The following is a 24,452-nucleotide window of genomic DNA, read 5'->3' as shown; positions in this document are numbered from 1 at the left end:
CCCTGCCATTAGAGCAAACAACTTTGAGCTTAAGCCTCAATTAGTTTCTCTAATGCAACAGAATTGCAAGTTCCATGGACTTCCAATGGAAGATCCTCATCAGTTCTTAGCTGAATTCTTGCAAATCTGTCACACAATCAAGACTAATGGGGTTAACCCTGAGGTCTACAGACTGATGCTATTCCCTTTTGCTGTAAGAGACAGAGCTAGAATATGGTTGGATTCTCAACCTAAAGAAAGCCTGGACTCTTGGGAAAAGCTAGTCAATGCCTTCTTGGCAAAGTTCTTTCCACCACAAAGATGGAGTAAGCTTAGAGTGGAAGTCCAAACCTTCAGACAGAAGGATGGAGAATCCCTCTATGAAGCTTGGGAAAGATACAAACAATTAATCAGAAAATGTCCCTCAGACATGCTTTCTGAATGGAGCATCATAGGTATCTTCTATGATGGTCTCTCTGAACTATCCAAGATGTCTTTGGATAGCTCTGCTGGAGGATCTCTTCATCTGAAGAAGACGCCTGCAGAAGCTCAAGAATTGATTGAAATGGTTGCAAATAACCAATTCATGTACACTTCTGAAAGGAATCCTGTGAACAATGGGACTAGTCAGAAGAAAGGAGTTCTTGAGATTGACACTCTGAATGCCATATTGGCCCAGAACAAGATATTGACTCAACAAGTCAATTTGATTTCTCAAAGTCTGTCTGGAATGCAAAATGCACATGGCAGTTCTAAGGAAGCTTCATCTGAGGAAGAAGCTTATGATCCTGAGAACCCTTCAATGGAAGAGGTGAATTACCTAGGAGAACCCTATGGAAACACCTATAACTCTTCATGGAGAAATCACCCAAATCTCTCATGGAAGAATCAAGAGAGACCTCAACAAGGTTTCAATAACAATAATGGTGGAAGAAACAGGTTTAGCAATGGCAAGCCTTTTCCATCATCTTCTCAGCAACAGACAGAGAGTTCTAAACAGAGTACTTCTGACTTAGCAACAATGGTCTCTAATCTAATCAAAACCACTCAAAGTTTCATGAATGAAACAAGGTCCTCCATCAGAAATTTGGAAGGACAAGTGGGACAGCTGAGCAAGAAAATTACTGAACTCCCTCCTAGTACTCTCCCAAGTAATACAGAAGAAAATCCAAAAGGAGAATGCAAAGCCATAACCATGGCCGAATATGGAAGGGAAAGAGAGGAGGTGGACGCCACTGAGGAAGACCTCAATGGGCGTGCACCAACCTCCTCTGAGTTCCCCAATGAGGAACCATGGGAATCTAAGGCTCAAAATGAGACCATAGAGATTCCATTGGACTTACTTCTGCCTTTCATGAGCTCTGATGAGTATTCTTCCTCTGAAGAGGATGAGTATGTCACTGAAGAGCAAGTTGCTAAATACCTTGGAGCAATCATGAAGCTAAATGACAAGTTATTTGGAAATGAGACTTGGGAGGATGAACCCCCTTTGCTCACCAAGGAACTGGATGACTTGTCTAGGCAGAAACTGCCTCAAAAGAGGCAGGATCCTGGGAAGTTTTCTATACCTTGTACCATAGGCACCATGACCTTCAAGAAGGCCTTGTGTGACTTAGGGTCAAGTGTAAACCTCATGCCCCTCTCTGTAATGGAGAAATTAGGGATCTTTGAGGTGCAAGCTGCAAGAATCTCATTAGAGATGGCAGACAATTCAAGAAAACAAGCTCATGGACTTGTAGAGAATGTTTTGGTGAAGATTGAAGACCATTACATCCCTACTGATTTCATAGTCCTAGAGACTGGGAAATGCATGGATGAATCTATCATCCTTGGCAGACCCTTCCTAGCCACAGCAAGGGCTGTGATTGATGTTGATAGAGGAGAGTTGATCATTCAAGTGAATGAAGAATCATTGGTGTTTAAGGCCCAAGGACATCCCTCTATCATCATGGAGAGGAAGCATGAAGAGCTTCTCTCAAAACAGAGCCCCCACAGTCAAACTCTAAGTTTGGTGTTGGGAGGCCACAACCAAACTCTAAGTTTGGTGTTGAACCCCCACATTCAAACTCTAAGTTTGGTGTTGGGAGGTTACAAGACGGTTCTGAGTATTTCTGAGGCTCCATGAGAGTCCTCTGTCAAGCTAATGACATTAAAGAAGCGCTTGTTGGGAGGCAACCCAATGTTTTATAGTTAACCATTTTCTTTTGTTATTTTATCTTTTTTTTGTAGGTTGATGATCATAAGAAGTCACAAAAACAATGAAAAAAAAAGCAAAAACAGAATGGAAAACAGGAAGAAAAACAGCACACCCTGGAGGAAGAAGCTGCTGGCGTTTAAACGCCAGTAAGCCTAGCAGTTGGGCGTTTAACGCCCAGTCTGGCACCATTCTGGGCGTTTAACGCCAGAAAGGGGCACCAGACTGGCGTTAAACGCCAGAAAAGGGCAAGAACCTGGCGTTAAACGCCAGGAATGGGCACCAGCCCGGCGTTTAACGCTAGAAATGGCTCAAAACGTGAATTTTGATGCCATTTGGTGTAGGGATGACTTTTCCTTGACACCACAGGATCTGTGGACCCCACAGGACCCCACCATCACTCTCTCTCTTCTTCCCCCATTCACCAATCACCTCAAAACCTCTTCCCCAAAAACCCTTCACCTATCAAATCCCATCTTTCTCTTCACCACTCACATCCATCCTTCATAAAACCCCACCAACCTCACCCTTCAAATTCAAACCACTTTCTCTCCCAAACCCACCCATAAAGGCCGAACCTTTACCCCCCCTCTCCTATATATACCCTCCTTCAACCCTTCATTTTCACACAACCTAAACACCACTTCTCCCCCTCTTTGGCCGAACACACCACCATCTCCCTCTTCTTCATTTCTTCTTCCTCTACTCTCTCCTTTCTTCTTTTGCTCGAGGACGAGCAAACATTTTAAGTTTGGTGTGGTAAAAGCATTGTTTTTTGTTTTTCCATAACCATTTATGGCATCCAAGGCCGGAGAAACCTCTAAAAAGAGGAAAGGGAAGGCAAAAGCTTCCACCTCCGAGTCATGGGAGATGGATAGATTCCTCTCAAGGGTGCATCAAGTCCACTTCTATGAAGTTGTGGCCTTGAAGAAGGTGATCCCCGAAGTCCCCTTTTCACTAAAAAAGGGTGAATATCCGGAGATCCGCCATGAGATCCGAAGAAGAGGTTGGGAAGTACTTACCAACCCCATTCAACAAGTCAGAATCTTGATGGTTCAAGAGTTCTATGCCAATGCATGGATCACCAAGAACCATGACCAAAGTGTGAACCCGAATCCAAAGAATTATCTCACTATGGTTCGAGGGAAATACTTGGATTTTAGTCCGGAGAGTGTGAGGGTGGCGTTCAACTTGCCTATGATGCAAGGAGATGAGCATCCTTACACTAGAAGGGTCAACTTTGATCAAAGGTTGGACCAAGTCCTCACAATCATATGTGAAGAGGGCGCACAATGGAAGCAAGATTCAAGAGGAAAGCCGGTTCAATTGAGAAGGCATGACCTCAAGCCCGTGGCTAGAGGATGGTTAGAGTTCATACAACGCTCAATCATTCCCACTAGCAACCGGTCCGAAGTTACCATAGACCGGGCTATCATGATCCATAGCATCATGATTGGAGAAAAAGTAGAAGTTCATGAGGTCATAGCCCAAGAACTCTACAAGGTGGTGGATAAGTCCTCTACCTTAGCAAGGTTAGCCTTTCCTCACCTCATTTGTCACCTCTGTTATTCAGTTGGAGTTGACATAGAGGGAGATACCCCCATTGATGAGGATAAGCCCATCACCAAGAAAAGGATGGAGTACACAAGAGACCCCTCTCATCAAGAGATCCCTGAGATACCTCAAGGGATGCACTTTCCTCCACAAAACTATTGGGAGCAACTAAACACCTCCCTAGGAGAGTTGAGTTCCAACATGGGACAACTAAGGGTGGAGCATCAAGAACACTCCATCATCCTTCATGAAATTAGAGAAGACCAAAGAATCATGAAGGAGGAGCAACAAAGACAAGGAAGAGACATTGAGGAGCTCAAGCACTCCATAGGATCTTCAAGAGGAAGAAAGAGCCGCCATCACTAAGGTGGACCCGTTCTTTGATTTCCTTGTTCTTTATTCTTCTGTTTTTCGAATTTTATGCTTATGTTTATCCATGTTTGTGTCTTGTGATCATTAGTGTCTTAGTGTCTATGCCTTAAAGTTATGAATGTCCTATGAATCCATCACCTTTCTTGAATAAAAACGTGCTTAATTGAAAAGGAAAGAATTGCATGAATTCTGAATTTTATAATAGTTTAATTAATTTGATGTGGTGGCAACACTTTTGTTCTCTGAATGCTTGAACAGTGCATATGTCTTTTGAATTTGTGGTTCATGAATGTTGGCTCTTGAAAGAATGATGAAAAAGGAGACATGTTACTGAGGATCTGAAAAATCATTAAAAATGATTCTTGAAGCAAGAAAGAAAGCAAGCAAAAAAAAAAAAAAAACCGAAAAAAAAAGAAGAAAGAAAAAGAAAGAAATAAAGTTGTGATCCAAGGCAAATAAGAGTGTGCTTAAGAACCCTGGACACCTCTAATTGGGGACTTTAGCAAAGCTGAGTCACAATCTGAAAAGGTTCACCCAATTATGTGTCTGTGGCATGTATGTATCCGGTGGTAATACTGGAAGACAGAGTGCTTTGGGCCACAGCCAAGACTCAATAAATAGCTATGTTCAAGAATCATCATACTTTACTAGGAGAATCATTAACACTATCTGGATTCTAAGTTCCTAAAGAAGCCAATCATTCTGAATTACAAGGGATAGAGTGAGATGCCAAAACTATTCAGAGACAAAAAGTTAAAAGCCCCGCTCATCTAATTAATACTGATCTTCATAGATATTTTTGGAGTTCATTGCATATTCTCTTCTTTTTATCTTATTTGATCTTCAGTTGCTTGGGGACAAGCAACAATTTAAGTTTGGTGTTGTGATGAGCGGATAATTTGTATGCTTTTTGGCATTGTTTTTAGTATGTTTTTAGTATGATCTAGTTAGTTTTTAGTATATTTTTATTAGTTTTTAGTTAAAATTCACTTTTCTGGACTTTATTATGAGTTTGTGTGTTTTTCTGTGATTTCAGGTATTTTCTGGCTGAAATTGAGGGATCTGAGCAAAAATCTGATCCAGAGACTCAAAAGGACTGCAGATGCTGTTGGATTCTGACCTCCCTGCACTCGAAGTGGATTTTCTGGAGCTACAGAAGCCCAATTAGCGCGCTCTCAACGGCGTTGGAAAGTAGACATCCTGGGCTTTCCAGCAATATATAATAGTCCATACTTTGCCCAAGATTTGATGGCCCAAACCGGCGTTCAAAGTCACCTCAAGAAATTCCAGCGTTAAACGCCGGAACTGGCACCTAATTGGGAGTTAAACGCCCAAACTGGCACTAAAGCTGGCGTTTAACTCCAAGGAGAGTCTCTACACGAAAATGCTTCATTGCTCAGCCCAAGCACACACCAAGTGGGCCCGGAAGTGGATTTTTATGTCATTTACTCATTTCTGTATACCTTAGGCTACTAGTTATCTATAAGTAGGACCTTTTACTATTGTATATAGAGACTTCGGGTAGCTATCTTCGTTTTATGCTATCTTAGATCATTGGGAGGCTGGCCATTCGGCCATGCCTAGACCTTGTGCTTATGTATTTTCAACGGTGGAGTTTCTACACACCATAGATTAAGGTGTGGAGCTCTGCTGTACCTCGAGTATTAATGCAATTACTATTGTTCTTCTATTCAATTCCGCTTGTTCTTTGTCCAAGATATCACTTGTTCTTCAACTTGATGAAGGTGAAGATTGACGCCCATCACCATTCTCACCCATGAACAAGGTGACTGACAACCATTCTTGTTCTACAAGCATCTGAGGCTTAGTGAATATCTCTTGGATTCCTGATTGCACGATGCATGGTTGATCGCCTGACAACCGAGTGCTCGCCTGACAAACGAGCCAACCATTCCGTGAGATCAGAGTCTTCATGGTATAGGCAGGACCTGATGGCAGCATTCAAGAGAATCCGGAAGGTCTTACCTTGTCTGTGGTATTCTGAGTAGGATTCAATGATTGAATGACTGTGACGTGCTTCAAACTCCTAGCAGGCTAGGGCGTTAGTGACAGACGCAAAAGTATCAATGGATATTATTCCGGCCTGACCGAGAACCGACAGCTGAATTCCGCTATGCTGTGACAGAGCATATGCTCTCGCTTTCACTGAGAGGATGGGAGGTAGCTGCTGACAACAGTGAAACCCTACACGAGCTTGCCATGGAAAGGAGTAAGAAGGATTGGATGAAGGCAGTAGGAAAGCAGAGAGACGGAAGGGAAGGCATCTTCATACGCTTGTCTGAAGCTCTTACACCAATGATATACATAAGTATCACTATCTTTATCTTTTATGTTATTTTCGTTCATCATCATATACATTTGAGTTTACCTGACTAAGATTTACAAGATGACCATAGCTTGCTTCAATGCTAACAATCTCCGTGGGATCGACCCTTACTCACGTAAGGTATTACTTGGACGACCCAGTGCACTTGCTGGTTAGTTGTGCGAAGTTGTGTAATGCCATGGAATTGAACCACCAAGTTTTTGGAGTTCATGACCAGGGATTATGAGAGTTGTGAAAAGTATTGTTCACAATTTCGCGCACCAGGCCACTATAGCGAATTATATATCAAATCGAAGCTCCAGACGTTAGCTTTCTAACGCAAGTGGAACCGCATCATTTGGACCTTTGTAGCTCAAGTTATGATTGTTTTAGTGCGAGAGGGTCAGGCTGACAGCTTTGCAGTTCCTTCAACTTCTTGTATTCCTTCCACTTTTGTGTGCTTCGTTTCCATCCTCTAAGCCATTCCTGCCCTGTAATCCCTGAAATCACTTAACACACATATCAAGGCATCTAATGGTAATAAGAGAAGATTAATATTAGCAAATATAAGGCCAAAAGAAGCATGTTTTCAATCATAGCACAAAATCAGGAAGGAGAATGTAAAACCATGCAAATCATATGAATAAGTGGGTAAGGACTTGATAAAAACCACTCAATTGAGCACAAGATAAACCATGAAATAGGGGTTTATCACTCCAAAACTTATAATTCTGGTTGAAAAAACCACCCTAACTTTGGGTGGGGAAATCAACAAGACCAAGGCCAAGACCAGAGACGCCACAACCACAATCCCAACAATAATGCAACTCACCAACATACCTCACAGAGATCCTATCAACACCCACATAATCACTCTTCTCAATCACCTAACCTCAACCTACCATCACTAACTGAGGATAGTCTTTCCAGAATTGAGACTCTACTTGAAGACATATGTAAAGAAGTCCAAGACAACAGAGTGTTCAAGGATGAAGTGCGAGCCAACATCAAAAACTAGGGAGACACCATCAAGAGGCTGGAGTCCCAAGTGGGATATCTATCTCAACAGTTTCCCAAACCCACTAATAGTTTTCCAAGTGACACAGAGAAGAACCCAAGAGGAGAAACAAAGAAAGTAAGGTGGGAAGAATGCAAGATGATCACTATAAGTGATGAGAGTAGTATGAAGGAAGTGCACACACAAACGGAACATCTCCAAGACATTCCTAGGAAAAATCATGAAGAAAGAAACCATGCACCCCATCCCACACACAGGGAAGAACTACAAAAAGGGGAGACCCTAAACCCATATGCACCATTTCCCCAAAGGCTCAAAGGTGGTGTAGCGAGGAGAATGTATTCAAGGTTCCTCGACATGTTTGCATCTCTTGATATAAATATACCATTCATTAAGGCCCTCCAGCAAATGCCCTCCTACATCAAGTACATAAAGGAGCTGCTGGCCAAAAAGAGTTCATTGAAGGGTGGGCAAACAATAAAGATAAACAGGGAGTGCAATGCTCTCATTCAAAATGAGCCACCTACAAAGAAGAAGGATCCAGGGAGTTTTCACATTCATTGTGCTATAGGAGAGACAATGATTGATAAAGGGCTCTGTGACCTAGGAGCAAGTATCAACTTAATGCCTCTGTCCCTCATGAAAAAGCTTCAAATCAATGAGCTAACACCCACGGACGTAATCATCAAATTGGCTGACAAAACTCAAAAACAGGCGATAAGAGTGGTTGAAAATGTATTAGTAAAGGTTGGGAATTACTTCCTGCCCACAGACTTTGTTAACCTGGAGATGGAAGAGAATCACATTCATCCCATCATCTTGGGAAGGCCATTCTTAGCCACAGCCAAGGCACTTATAGATGTGGAGCGAGGAGACCTAATCTTGAGAATACATGATGAACACCTCACCTTCAATGTCTTCAAACCCTCACAAGAAGCAGATCATGATAACAAGGAGTCAAGGGAAGACCATAGCAAGGAGCTGATGAAAGAGACAAGCATGGAAACACAAGCATCACACCTGAGAACCCCTATGGTTGACAAGCAATGTGGTCGGAAGGAACAACAGCCAAGTGTAATCCAAGAGAAACTAGACCCATCGGAGTCATATGAGACAAGCAACAAAACCCTTCTGAAAGAAGAAACCACAAGGAGCAAGGTAACATCAAGGAACACAAGGAAAAAGGCCCCAAGGGGATGGAAAAACAAGAAGATCCCTACAGAGAATTTCTCTCCAGGATATGAAGTGGTCTCTGCTTCTTTTCCATCTATCCCACATCATCTCCCCACCATTCCATCTCACCTGCCTCAAGTGTACACCATCAACAAAATCTTGTCCTTAGAACATGTGGAGCTTCTTAACAAAGCCAATGGAGACAAATTCACTGCAAGAGGGGAAGAATAAATTCACTGCAAGAGGGGAAGATTTGAAGCACCACCAACCACCCTGACAAAGGCCAAACGTCAAGCTAATGACGCTAAAGAAGCGCTACATGGGAGGCAACCCATGTTTTATTCCCTTATCTTTTTAATCTTTAATAGTAGTTAATAAGGTAAAATTCATGAATTCTAAATCAACTTCGACAAACACTATAAGAATCCCTACATGCAGCATATAGTACATGATAAGTTTGGTGTTCAAGGCATACCAAGAAGGCTTGAACACACTCCAAAATATGAGATTCTTATCGAATCTTATTGCACCATACGATCACAAACAAGTTTGGTGTTACCAACGTTGCATGCATGGGCATTTGATTGGTCGGTTGGTTTGCATTCCTGAATGGCTCTAAGTTAGTCAAAAACAAAAAACAAAAAAATTGGGGGGTGGCTAGCCTCCAAATTTCTTTTACCGCCACAATTTAAATTAATTCTTCTTTTCTTTTGTCTTGCAAGGAATTGGGAAGGAATATTGGAGGAACTTAATTGGACAACCAATTGAAGGGGAGTTCGGCCACTTCACCCACGGAACTACACACTTGTCTTCAAGGGGTGCACCTTGGGAAGTGTCACCATGCAACATTGGGAGTTGGATAGCCTTGGAGACCGAACCAATCAATTCACAAATGTGGTGATCCTTGTGTTCATCCAATGCCAAACCCTAACCGTCCACTATTAAGCCACACCATCAATCCACACCCTTCAATTTCATCATTCCCCTATATAACCCCGACTCTACACCCACTCCATAGGCAATCACCCTCTCAATCTATCTCCCTTCTTCCTTCCGAACACACACACTTTACACCTCTTCATATTCTAACATCGGTTCGTTCCATCTCTTGTTTTTCTTTCTTCCAAATTCTTCTAAAACTTTACACACCACCAATTCTCACTCATGGCATCATCAAGCTCCAAGAGGCGAAAGGGAAAGGAACCGGTGGAGAGCATTCTTTTCGATGCAGGGAGATTCAAGACCGCCTTCTATGAGCTCTAATTTGAACGGATAAAGAACAAGAAAATATTGCCAGAGTTGACATTCCAGTTCAACGAGGATGAATGCCCAAAGATTAGAGAAAAGATTGAAAAGAGGGGTTGGCAAAAGCTCACGAACCCAGAAACAAAGATAAATACAAACCTCATCAAGGAGTTCTACGCCAATGTGGCTAGAGAAGACAATACTAGGGCCCCCACCTTCAAAAGCTACGTGAGAGGAACAGAGGTGGACTTCAGCCCCAATGCTATAACAAGGACTCTTCAGCTGAGATCGCCACATTTTGATGAGCTCAGTTATCAAGTAAGAATAAGCAATGCCCCCGACGAGGATGAACTTGAAGAAATTGTGAACGATATGTGTGTTATAGGATCTGATTGGGAAAGGTACTTAGATAAGAGGCCGCGATTCATTAGGAGAGGAGACCTCATCCCGGAAGCCAAGGGATGGTTTGAGCTCGTGAGGAGATCTATCCTCCCAGCCTCAAACAACTCTGAGGTCAACATTGCTCGAGCTACTATGGTACATTGCTTAATAAAGGGTGGAGGCATCAATGTGCATGAAATTATAGCGGAGGGAATCTAAGATTCAGCCGAGAAGAGTGATCCAAGTGCTAGACTTTGGTACCCCAGCACCATCCTTAGACTATGTATGAAAGCCAAAGTAGTATTCGAAGATAACAATCCAAAATGGGTAAACTCGGGGAGATTAGTTACGCTCCAGCGTATAAACTACATGGCACCCGCTCAACAGCAAAGAAGGCCTCAGATAAGGAAAAGGACTGCACAAGAAGAGCCTCACCAAGAAGAACCTCACCAACAAGAACCCTAACAAACAGGGTACCAGCAAGAAGAGAAATATGATCCGACCAACATAAATCTGGTTCACATTCAAGGAGCCATTGAGGATCTGGCAAAGAGCTATATGGAGGGACAAGAACAGCAACTGCAGGTTCAATCTCAAAGGATGGATCGTCAAGAAGAACTACTTTCTAATTGGATGGGTCAACAAAGGGAATGGCAGAAACAACAAATGGAACTACAACAGGAGTATTACTCCCAGCTCACTCAAGCCATCAATCAAGTGACTGAAAGGCAAGAGTGTCAGGACAAGCGCCTTCAAGAACTCAACCAACGTCAGTTGTCTCAGATGAAAGCATTCAACGAGTTCAGTGTGCTCAATGAAGGACGGCAGCTACATCGGGAAGAGTTTAACATAAACACTCAAGCCAAGTTAACTTATGTAGCTGGGAATATGCATAATTTGCACCCTGCCATCCCAAGATATGATGCAGTTTGCAAGGACCTAACAGAACAAGAGGAAGGAAAGGTAAAACAACAAAAGAAAACATTGAAGAAGAAGATGGAGGATGCTGGTTTCTGGAAGAAGCTGATCGAAAAGCGCAAGAAAAATGGGGAACCAAGCAATCAGGAAGGATCCCAAGACAAAGGAAACAAAGGGACATAAGCATTCTGATAAGTGAAAGGTGGTGGAGTTCTTTCTTAGTTCTATCTTTTTTCAAGTTTTAAATAAGGAAAATCATGTATGAAATAGAACATGCTTCCATAGTAGCTTAGGAATTTTCAATTCTGTCTTTAAGATTTCATTGTTTAGGTCTAAGTGTGTTGGTTTAGACCCTAGCTTTCATTTTCATCTTGCTTATATGTATGCTTGCCCTTCTAAGTCAATTAAAAAGAAAATGTTATGAAAAACAAGAGTGGAGTTATCTTGTGAAGTAAATTCTTAAGTTTGTGGTATGGTCATTAATCAGCTAAGTTGGTTCACCTACAAGGTATATAGGCAACTATATGCTCTAAACCACATGCTTGAAACACATTCTATGAGACTAACAAAAAAAATAAGACCCTAATAAGAAAAGAGAAAGAGCAACAAGAATTGAAAAGGAAAGAAAAACAATAAGAGATAATGCTAGGCACCAAGGGTTTGAATATTGAGGCATGTGTCTGTAGTGTTCATGTGCAAGGGATATGCTTGGATGAATAAGCTCTTAGGGGTGCCTTATCACTTGGTAACTTGGGTTAACTAATCCGGGATTATCAGCTGAAAGTCCACTATCAAGAGTAACTTTTGCTACAGAGCACTTAGTAACCAAAAGAGGTACTGGACACCAAGGTCTCAAGAAAGAAAAATAACAAACCATGTGCCTGTGGTGTGTATGTATGGGGGAAAGAGACTTGAGGGAGTAAGTCCTTAGGGGTGTCTTAACACCTAGCACCTTGAACCAACTGGTTCGGGAGTGTTGGCTGAAAGCTTATCATAAAGAGTCACCCTCTTACAGAGCACTTAGCCTAAAAAGAGTGCAATAAAACTTGGAAAAGAAGGAAGGATCAACAATTAGGAAGTCTCAAAGGATGCAATCAAGTGAGTGTTAAAGGGCATGATAAAGGTCTGAAAACCAGTAAAGGAATGATCCTAAGTTGCTATGCATGAAACCCCAAAAACCAGGAATTTGACTTCTATAATGATTACTTATCTATCTTGTTCTTTCATTCTTTTCTTTCCCATGTTCCAGTACTTGCTTAGGGACAAGCAAGCTTTAAGTTTGGTGTTGTGATGCCAGGCATCTTGGCCAGTTTTACTGACCTTTTCTTTACTGTTTTAGGGTAATTTCATGCATTTTCTTAGTAAATAAGCAAGTTTTGGATGAAAATACACTTACACCTTGATTCAAACAATTATTGTGAACTTTACATGATTTCATGAGGATTAGGTAGGAATTGTATGATAAAATTGATGATGCATAATCTCATGACTTGGAACAGAGCTTTGATGCACCTTAATTGCTTGATTTAAGGACAAAAGAAGCAAGAAGAAACCACGTTAGCAGCCACGTTAATCTAATTAATGTGACCACTAACGTGGAATGGGACAAGCTTGTAGTGTTAATGAAAAAGGTGATCGCCAATAATGCCTTCGAAGCCATCATAGCCCACGTTAATTGCCACGTTAACTACATTAACATGGTAGCTAACGTAGAGGAGGAAGAGGAGCTCAAACGTTAGTAGTAAAAATGGTTGCCACTAACGTTCCACAAAGGCACAATGACGCCACGTTAAGAGTCACGTTAATTCAATTAACGTGAACTCTAACGTGGAATGAAAAACCAATCACCAACGTTAGTGACACTCACTTTTGTCACTAACGTTGGACCAACCCAAGAGTGCCCATGTTAGTGGTCATGCTAAGACCACTAACATGAGAAATAACGTGGAGCTAAGCATGATAAACCAACGTTAGTGATACTCACCTTTGTCACTAACGTTGGAGATGGCAATCATTACCACGTTAGTGGCCACGTTAATCTAATTAATGGGAACTCTAACGTGGGAGGGAGGGGCATTTGGAGCATTAGTAACAAAGGTAAGTGTCACTAATGCTCTCAAAGCTTAGGCATGCCCACGTTAAGAGTCACGTTAGTTATACTAACGTGAATTCTAACGTAGGGAAAGGGGGTACAAGGCAACGTTATTGGAAAAGGTGATTCCCAATAACGTTTGCGAAGGACAAAGAGGCAACGTTAGTGGTCACGTTAGTGCCACTAACATTGAAGTTAACGTCGGTCATTTTGGGTTGGAACGTTAGCGGAAAAGGTGATTGTCACTAACGTTCTCGAACCCACATCCTCACTTAACGTTAACGCCACTAACGTCCTAACTAACGCCCATGCCTAACTCACACTTTTTCTACAAACAAAGCTGAGCCCACTGAAGATTGTAACTGCTTCAACTCAAGATCAAAGGCCCATATCCAAGACTTGAAGAACTCACTAGAAGATCAAGAAGAGTAGTATATATAGGGGTAGTTTTGAACTATAATAGGGCTTGGCACCTTTGGAGAACTACACTCTGTATATTTACTTTCTGCATGTACTCTGTTCTACCCTTTTTCATTTCCATTTCCAGAGCTATGAACAACTAAACCCCTTTCATTGGGTTAGGAAGCTCTGTTGTAATTTGATGGATCAATTATAGTTTTGATTCTTCTTCCTCTTTCTTTTCTCTTGATTTACTAGAAAGATTTCGATCTTAATCTAATTGGTTAGTTGTCTTGGAAAAGAAACTCTCCATAAGTGGATCTCCTCTGAGCCTTAGAAAAGGGATGAGGAGATCATGCTAGAAATGCTCTCTCCTGTTGAACCAAATTAGGGTTTGGGCAGATATAGTGACATGTAATCCTCCCAACACTTTGATTTGGAAATACATGTGGTATAATCAGTGACCACACTTTATCTCTTCCCATGAGCAATTAAATCAAGGAATTGGGCAATTGTTCAAGCTTAGTGATGAGCGAATAATTTATACGCTTTTTGGCATTGTTTTTATATAGTTTTTAGTAAGTTTGAGCTACTTTTAGGGATGTTTTCCTTAGTTTTTATGTTAAATTCACATTTCTGGACTTTACTATGAGTTTGTGTGTTTTTCTGTGATTTCAGGTAAATTCTGACTGAAATTGAGGGATTTGAGCAAAACTCTGAAAAAGGCTGACAAAAGGACTGCTGATGCTGTTGGATTCTGACCTCCCTGCACTCGAAATGGATTTTCTGGAGCTACAGACCTCCAATTGGCACGCTCTCAACGGCGTTGGAAAGTAGACATCCAGGGCGTTCCAGCAATATATAATAGTCCATACTTTATTCGAAGAATGACGACGCAAACTGGCGTTGAACGCCAAGTACACGCTCCTTTCTGGAGTTAAACGCCAGAAAGACGTCATAATCCGGAGTTGAACGCCCAAAGCACATCACAACTCGAAATTCAACTCCAAGAGAAGCCTCAGCTCGTGGATAGATCAAGCTCAGCCCAAGCATACACCAAGTGGGCCCCGGAAGTGGATTTATGCATCAATTACTTACTCATGTAAACCCTAGTAGCTAGTCTAGTATATATAGGACCTCTTACTATTGTATTAGACATCCTGGATTGTATTTTGATCTAGTGATCACGTTTAGGGGGCTGGCCATTCGGCCATGCCTGAACCTTTTGCTTATGTATTTTCAACGGTGGAGTTTCTGCACACCATAGATTAAGGGTGTGGAGCTCTGCTGTACCTCAAAGATTAATGAAGTTCTATTTTCTTTTATTCAATTCTCTATCTTATTCTTATTCCAAGATATTCATTCGTACTCAAGAACATGATGAATGTGATGAGCTAATAACTCTCATCATCATTCTCACTTATGAATGCGCGTGATTGACAACCACTTCCGTTCTGCGTGCAACAAGGCTTGAATGTGTATCTCTTAGATTCCCCAACAGAATCTTCGTGGTATAAGCTAGATAGATGGCGGCATTCATCTGGATCCGGAAAGTCCAACCTTGTCTGTGGTGTTCCGAGTAGGATCCTGGGAATCCGGAAAGTCTCACCTTGTCTGTGGTATTCCGAGTAGGATTCCGTTCATGAATGACTGTGACGTGCTTCAAACTTTAACCTGCTGGGCGTTAGTGACAAACGCAAAAGAGGGATTCTATTCCAGTAGGAGCGGGAACCAACCGGTGATTGGCCGTACTGTGACAGAGTGCGTGCATTAGCTTTCACTGCGAGGATGGGATGTAGCTATCAACCATGGGTGATGCCTCCAGACTGGTTAGCTGTGCGAGTGACAGCCGCACAGGTTATTTCCCCGAGAGGAATGAAAGTAGCCACAGCTGATAGTGAACCCCTATACAAAGCTTGCCATGGAAAGGAGTAAGAAGGATTGAGTAGAAGCAATGGGAAGGCAGGCGTCCGAGAGCTCTACAGCATCTCCATTCCGCTTATCTGAAATTCCCACCAATGAATCTGCATAAGTATCTCTATCCCTTTTATTATTCCTTTTTATTAGAACAATCCAATTATCACTATTACAAATGTTCAATCAGCCTAACTGAGATTTGCAAGGTGACCATAGCTTGCTTCATACCAACAATCTCTGTGGATTCGACCCTTACTCACGTAAGGTTATTACTTGGACGACCCAGTACACTTGCTGGTTAGTTGAACGGAGTTGTGAAGAAAATAAACAGTGCCATAAGAGTATACATCCTTTATAAACAAATAACAAGTGATCACAATTTCGTCCACCAAGTTTTTGGCGCCGTTGCCGGGGATTGTTCGAGTATGGACAACTGACGGTTCATCTTGTTGCTCAGATTAGGTACTTTTCTTTTCAAAAATCTTTTTCAAAATTTTTCTTTTTAATTTTCGTTTTTCTTCACATTATTTTCGAAAAAATTAATAAAAATCCAAAAAAAAATTAGAAAATCATAAAATCCAAAAATATTTTGTGTTTCTTGTTTGAGTCTTGTGTTAATTTCTAAGTTTGGTGTCAATTGCATGCTTTTAAAATTTTTCTTGCATTTTTTTCGAAAATCCATGTATTCATAGTGTTCTTCATGATCTTCAAGTTGTTCTTGATAAGTCCTCTTGTTTGATCTTGATGATTTCTTGTTTTGTATTGTTTCTTGTTTTTCATGTGCATTTTTGCATTCATATTTTCCATGCATTAAAGATTTCTAAGTTTGGTGTCTTGCATATTTTCTTTGCATCAAAAATTTTTCAAAAATTATGTTCTTGATGATTCATCATGATCTTCAAAGTGTTCTTGGTGTTCATCTTGACATTCATAGCATTCTTGCATGCATTCATTGTTTTGATCTAAAAATTTCATGCATAAAGCATTTTTGTTGTTTTTCTCTCTCATAATTAAAAATTCAAAAATCAAAAAAATATCTTTTCCTTATTTCCCTCCAAATTTTCGAAATTTTGGGTTGACTTGGTCAAAAATTTTCAAAATTAGTTGTTTCTTACAAGTCAAGTCAAAATTTCAAATTTTAAAAATCTTATCTTTTCAAAATCTTTTTCATAATCATATCTTTTTCAAATTTTTTTATTATTTTCGAAAATTTCAAAAATATTTTTCAAATCATTTTCAAAATCTTTTTCTTATCTTTATATGTAATTTTCGAAAATTCACTAATAATTAATGTGATTGGTTCAAAAATTTGAAGTTTGTTACTTTCTTGTTAAGAAAGGTTCAATCTTTAAGTTCTAGAATCTTATCTTGTAGTTTCTTGTTAGTGAAGTAAATAATTTCAAAATTTTTTAAATTAAATCTTTTTATCTTTTATTTGATCTTTTTCAAAAATTTTTATCTTTTTCAAAATTTGATTTCAAAATATCTTAGCTAACTTACTATCTTCTTATCTTTTTCAAATTTAATTTCAAATCTTTTTCAATTAACTAACTAACTTTTTGTTTGTTTCTTATCTTTTTCAAAACCACCTAACTACTTTTCCCTCTTCTATTTTCGAAAATATCTCTCTCTTTTTCAAAAAGTTCTTTTTAATTAATTAATTGTTTCATGTTTTAATTTTAATTACATTTTATCTCTAATTTTCGAAAATCACTAACTCCTTTTCAAAATTATTTTCGAAATTTCTCTCTCTCTTCCTCTTCTATTTAATTATTTAATTACTAACACTTCTCTTCACCCCTCTTCATCAAAAATCCGAATCCATTCCTCTTCTTCTACCCCTTTCTTTTTCTACTAACATAAAGGAATCTCTATACTGTGACATAGAGGATTCCTTCTTTTTTTTTTTTTTGTGTTCCCTTTTCTTTCATATGAGCAGGAACAGGGACAAAGGCACTCTTGTTGAAGTTGATCCAGAACCTGAAAGGACTCTGAAGAGAAAATTAAAAGAAGCTAAATTACAACAATCCAGAAGCAACCTTTTAGAAAATTTCGAACAAGAGGAAGAGATGGCCGAAAATAATAATGATAATGCAAGGAGAATGCTTGGTGACTTCACAAAGCCAACATCCAAGTTTGATGGAAGAAGCATCTCCATTCCTGCCATTGGAGCCAATAACTTTGAGCTTAAGCCTCAACTAGTTGCATTAATGCAACAAAACTGCAAGTTTTATGGACTTCCATCTAAAGATCCTTATCAGTTTTTAACTGAGTTCTTGCAGATCTGTGACACTGTAAAGACAAATGGAGTTAATCCTGAAGTCTACAGACTCTTGCTTTTCCCTTTTGCTGTAAGAGACAGAGCTAGAGTATGGTTGGATTCACAACCCAAGGATAGCCTGGACTCATGGGATAAGCTTGTCACTGCATTCTTAGACAAGTTCTTCCCTCCTCAAAAGCTGAGCAAGCTGAGAGTGGATGTTCAAACCTTCAAACAAAAAGATGGTGAATCCCTCTATGAAGCTTGGGAAAGATACAAGCAGCTGACCAAGAGATGTCCATCTGACATGTTTTCTGAATGGACCATATTAGATATATTCTATTATGGTCTCTCTGAATTTTCGAAAATGTCATTGGACCACTCTGCAGGTGGATCTATTCACCTGAAGAAAATGCCTGAAGAGGCTCAAGAACTCATTGACATGGTTGCAAACAACCAGTTCATGTACACCTCTGAAAGGAATTCCGTGAACAATGGGGTACCTCAGAAGAAAAGAGTTCTTGAAATTGATGCTCTGAATGCCATATTGGCTCAGAACAAAATGTTGACTCAACAGGTCAACATGATCTCTCAGAATCTGAATGGATTGCAACATGCATCCAATAGTACTAAAGAGGTAGCTTCTGAAGAAGCTTATGATCCTGAAAACCCTGCCATGGCAGAAGTTAATTACTTAGGTGAACCTTATGGAAACACCTATAACTCATCATGGAGAAATCATCCGAATTTCTCCTGGAAGGATCAACAAAAACCCCATCAAGGTTTTAACAATGGTGGACGTGCAAGGCTGAATAATAGTAAGCCATATCCATCATCTTCTCAGCAACAGACAGAGAACTCTGAACAAAACAATTCTAATTTAGCCAACATAGTCTCTGATCTGTCAAAGGCCACTTTCAGTTTCATGAATGAAACCAGATCTTCCATTAGAAATCTGGAAGCACAAGTGGGCCAGCTGAGTAAGAAAGTTATTGAAACTCCTCCCAGTATTCTCCCAAGCAATACAGAAGAGAATCCAACAGGAGAGTGCAAGGCCATTGATTTAATCAAAGTGACCAAATGCACTAGGGAGGAGGAGGACGAAAATCCTAAGGAGAAAGACCTCCTGGGACGTCCTTCAAGCATGAAGGAGTTTCCTATTAAGGATCCAGAGGAATCTGAGGCTCATCTAGAGACCATAGAGATCCCATTAAATCTCCTTCTGCCATTCATGAGCTCTGAAGAATATTCATCCTCTGAAAAGGATGAAGATGTGATTGGAGAGCAAGCTGCTCTATATTTAGGAGCTATCATGAAGCTGAATGCCAAACTATTTGGTAATGAGACTTGGGAAAGTAAACCTCCCTTACTCATTAGTGAACTAGACACTTGAATTCAGAAAACTCTACCTCAAAAGAAACAAGATCCTGGCAAGTTCTTAATACCTTGCACCATTGGCACCATGAGCTTTGAAAAAGCTCTATGTGACCTGGGGTCAGGGATAAATCTTATGCCACTCTCTGTAATGGAGAAGATGAGGATCATTGAGGTACAACCTGCCTTGTTCTCATTACAATTGGCAGATAAGTCCATAAGACAAGCTTATGGATTAGTAGAGGACGTGTTAGTAAAGGTTGAAGGCCTTTACATCCCTACTGATTTCATAATCCTAGATACTAGGAAGGAAGATGATGAATGCATCATCCTAGGAAGACCTTTCCTAGCCACAGCAGGAGCTGTGATAGATGTCAACAGAGGTGAGTTAGTCCTTCAATTGAATGGGGACTACCTTGTGTTTCAAGCACATGGCCATCCCTCTGTGACAGAAGAGAGCAAGCATGAAGAGCTTCTCTCAGTTCAGAGTCAAGAAGAGCCTCCACAGTCAAACTCTAAGTTTGGTGTTGTGAGGCCACAACCAAACTCTAAGTTTGGTGTTCAAACCCCATATCCAAACTCTAAGTTTGGTGTTGGGAATACCACACTTAAATTGACCTGATCACCTTGTGGTTCCATGAGAACCACTGTCAAGCTATTGACATTAAAGAAGCGCTTGTTGGGAGGCAACCCAATTTTATTTATCTAATTTTATTTTATTTTGTTTCTTTGTTATTTTTGTGTTTTATTAGGTACATGATCATGAGGAGTCACGAAAAAAATCAAAAAAATTAAAAACAGAGTCAAAAACAGAAGAAAAAATTTTTTCACCCTGGAGGCGCACAGGCTGGCGTTCAACGCCCAGAAGGAGCATCTTTCTGGCGTTCAACGCCAGAACAGAGCATCTTTCTGGCGTTGAACGCCCAAAACAAGCAACAACCTGGCGTTTAACGCCAGGATGCGCACACAGAGGACAATCTGGCGCTGAACGCCAGAAACAAGCATGAAACTGGCGTTCAACGCCAGAAACGTGCATAACATGGGCGTTTAACGCCCAGAACTAGCATCAATGGGCGTTTGAACGCCAGAATGATGCATCAAGGCATGTTACATGCCTATATGGTGAAAGAATGGTATTTGTTTTCACCTCAGGATCTGTGGACCCCACAGGATCCTCACCTCAGGATCTGTGGACCCCACAGGATCCCCACCTACCACATTCCTTTTAATCCTAATCACACTCTTCTAATCCAAATCTCATTCTCAATGTCACACTTCCCAAAAACCTTCACCTATCACCTCAATTCCTCTTCCCAATTACCCCATTCACCATTCACATCAACCCCTCTTCCCCATACACCCCCACTACTTTCAAATTCAATTTCCCACCCTTTCCCACCCAACATGGCCGAACCTATACCCTCCCCCCTCCCTATAAATACCCTTCTTTTCTTTTACATTTTCACACAACACAAACCCACATTCTCCCACATAACCGAACCCTCTCTTCTCCCTCTCTCCATATTTTCTTCTTCTTATACTCTTCTTTTCTTTTTGCTTGGGGACAAGCAAATTTTAAGTTTGGTGTGGTAAAAAGCCTAAGCTTTTTATTTTTCATTCACCATCAATGGCACCCAAGGCCGGAGTTTCCTCAAGAAAAGGAAAAGGGAAGGCAAAAGCTTCCACTTCCGAGTCATGGGAGAAGGAGAGATTCATCTCCAAGAGCCACCAAGACCACTTCTATGATGTTGTGGCAAAGAAGAAAGTGATCCATGAGGTCCCTTTCAAACTCAAGAAGAATGAGTATCCGGAAATCCGACTTGAAATTCAAAGAAGAGGTTGGGAAGTCATAGCCAACCCCATACAACAAGTTAGAATTTTAATGGTTCAAGAGTTCTATGCCAATGCATGGATCACTAGAAACCATAACCAAGGTATGAACCCAAGTCCGAAAAACTATATCACCATGGTTAGGGGGAAATACTTGGATTTTAGTCCGGAGAATGTGAGGTTGGCATTTCATTTGCCTATGATGCAAGGTGATGAACACCCCTACACTAGAAGGGTCAACTTTGATCAAAGGTTGGACCAAGTCCTTAGGGACATTTGTGTGGAAGGCGCCCAATGGAGAGTTGACTCCAAAGGCAAGCCAGTCCAACTAAGAAGACTGGACCTCAAGCCTGTAGCTAGAGGATGGTTGGAGTTCATTCAAAGATCCATCATCCCCACAAGCAACCGATCTGAAGTTACTGTGGATCGGGCCATCATGGTTCATAGCATCATGATTGGTGAAGAAGTAGAGGTTCATGAAGTCATAGCCAATGAACTCTACAAAATAGCTGACAAGCCTTCATACATGGCACGGCTAGCATTCCCTCGCCTCATATGCCATCTATGTTATTCAGCCGGAGTTATCATAGATGGAGATGCCTCCATAGAAGAAGACAAGCCCATCACCAAGAAAAGGATGGAGCAAACAAGGGAAGTTCCTCACGGCCCTCAAGGAGAACAAGAGGAGGTTCACCATCAACAAATGCCTCAAATGCACTTTCCTCCCAACAACTATTGGGAGCAACTTAGCACCTCCTTGGAAGATTTGAGCCATAATGTGGAACACCATGAACACGCCCTCACTCTTCAAGAAATAAGAGAAGATCAAAGAGCAATGAGGGAGGAGCAACAAAGGCAAGGAAGGGACATAGAAGAGTTGAAGAACATCATTGGTCCTTCAAGAAGAAGACGCCACTAGAGGTGGATTCATTCCTTGTTCTTTATTTCTTTCTGTTTTCAGTTTTTAATTATTATGTTTATCTATATTTTGTGTCTTTATTTCATGATCATTAGTATGTAACCATGCCTTAAAGCTATAAATAAATTCCATTAGTCCTTCACCTCTCTTAAAAGAAAAATGTTTTAATTCAAAAGAACAAGAAGTACATAATTTTCGAAATTATTATTGAATTTAGTTTAATTATTTTGATGTGGTGACAATGCTTTTGTTTTCTGAATGAATGAATGAACAGTGCATATGTCTTTGGATCTTGTTGTTTATGAGTGTTAAAATTGTTGGTTCTTGAAAGAATGATGAACAAAGAGAGATGTTATTGATGATCTGAAAAATTCATGGAATTGATTCTTGAAGCAAGAAAAAGCAGTGAAAAAAAAAAAAAAAAGAAGGAGCAGTAGAAAAAGCCAATAGCCCTTAAAACCAAAAGGCAAGGGTAAAAAGGATCCAAGGCTTTGAGCATCAATGGATAGGAGGGCCCAAGGAAATTAAATCCAGGCCTAAGCGGCTAAACCAAGCTGTCCCTAACCATGTGCTTGTGTCATGAAGGTCCAAGTGAAAAGCTTGAGACTGAGTGGTTAAAGTCGTGATCCAAAGCAAAAGAGTGTGCTTAAGAGCTCTGGACACCACTAACTGGGGACTTTAGCAAAGCTAAGTCACAATCTGAAAAGGTTCACCCAGTTATGTGTCTGTGGCATTTGTGTATCCGGTGGTAATACTGGAAGACAAAGTGCTTAGGGCCACGGCCAAGACTCAAAAGTAGCTGTGTTCAAGAATCAACATGCTTAACTAGGAAAGTCAATAACACTATCTGAAATTCTAAGTTCCTAAAGATGCCAATCACTCTGAACTTCAAAGGAAAAAGTGAGATGCCAAAACTGTTCAGAAGCAAAAAGCTACAAGTCCCGCTCATGTAATTAAATTAATATTCATTGATATTTTGGATTTTATAGTATATTCTCTTCTTTTTATCCTATTTGATTTTCAGTTGCTTGGGGACAAGCAACAATTTAAGTTTGGTGTTGTGATGAGCGAATAATTTATACGCTTTTTGGCATTGTTTTTATATAGTTTTTAGTAAGTTTGAGCTACTTTTAGGGATGTTTTCCTTAGTTTTTATGTTAAATTCACATTTCTGGACTTTACTATGAGTTTGTGTGTTTTTCTGTGATTTCAGGTAAATTCTGACTGAAATTGAGGGATTTGAGCAAAACTCTGAAAAAGGCTGACAAAAGGACTGCTGATGCTGTTGGATTCTGACCTCCCTGCACTCGAAATGGATTTTCTGGAGCTACAGACCTCCAATTGGCACGCTCTCAACGGCGTTGGAAAGTAGACATCCAGGGCTTTCCAGCAATATAATAGTCCATACTTTATTCGAAGAATGACGACGCAAACTGGCGTTGAACGCCAAGTACACGCTCCTTTCTGGAGTTAAACGCCAGAAAGACGTCATAATCCGGAGTTGAACGCCCAAAGCACATCACAACTCGAAATTCAACTCCAAGAGAAGCCTCAGCTCGTGGATAGATCAAGCTCAGCCCAAGCATACACCAAGTGGGCCCCGGAAGTGGATTTATGCATCAATTACTTACTCATGTAAACCCTAGTAGCTAGTCTAGTATATATAGGACCTCTTACTATTGTATTAGACATCCTGGATTGTATTTTGATCTAGTGATCACGTTTAGGGGGCTGGCCATTCGGCCATGCCTGAACCTTTTGCTTATGTATTTTCAACGGTGGAGTTTCTGCACACCATAGATTAAGGGTGTGGAGCTCTGCTGTACCTCAAAGATTAATGAAGTTCTATTTTCTTTTATTCAATTCTCTATCTTATTCTTATTCCAAGATATTCATTCGTACTCAAGAACATGATGAATGTGATGAGCTAATAACTCTCATCATCATTCTCACTTATGAACGCGCGTGATTGACAACCACTTCCGTTCTGCGTGCAACAAGGCTTGAATGTGTATCTCTTAGATTCCCCAACAGAATCTTCGTGGTATAAGCTAGATAGATGGCGGCATTCATCTGGATCCGGAAAGTCCAACCTTGTCTGTGGTGTTCCGAGTAGGATCCTGGGAATCCGGAAAGTCTCACCTTGTCTGTGGTATTCCGAGTAGGATTCCGTTCATGAATGACTGTGACGTGCTTCAAACTTTAACCTGCTGGGCGTTAGTGACAAACGCAAAAGAGGGATTCTATTCCAGTAGGAGCGGGAACCAACCGGTGATTGGCCGTACTGTGACAGAGTGCGTGCATTAGCTTTCACTGCGAGGATGGGATGTAGCTATCAACCATGGGTGATGCCTCCAGACTGGTTAGCTGTGCGAGTGACAGCCGCACAGGTTATTTCCCCGAGAGGAATGAAAGTAGCCACAGCTGATAGTGAACCCCTATACAAAGCTTGCCATGGAAAGGAGTAAGAAGGATTGAGTAGAAGCAATGGGAAGGCAGGC

General features: G+C 40.7%; 1 non-coding gene across 1 annotated transcript; it reads right to left on the bottom strand.

Annotated features, from left to right (window-relative positions):
- Positions 1-307: 307 nt before the first annotated feature.
- LOC130983631 (small nucleolar RNA R71) lies at positions 308-415 on the bottom strand. Its single transcript, XR_009087613.1, has one exon. It is a non-coding gene; the product is annotated as a small nucleolar RNA R71 (small nucleolar RNA).
- Positions 416-24,452: the final 24,037 nt, after the last annotated feature.

This window comes from Arachis stenosperma, chromosome 5, assembly GCF_014773155.1.
Source record: "Arachis stenosperma cultivar V10309 chromosome 5, arast.V10309.gnm1.PFL2, whole genome shotgun sequence".
In the NCBI taxonomy this organism is placed as follows: domain Eukaryota; kingdom Viridiplantae; phylum Streptophyta; class Magnoliopsida; order Fabales; family Fabaceae; genus Arachis; species Arachis stenosperma.
This window is presented reverse-complemented; position numbering and strand designations above follow the sequence as displayed.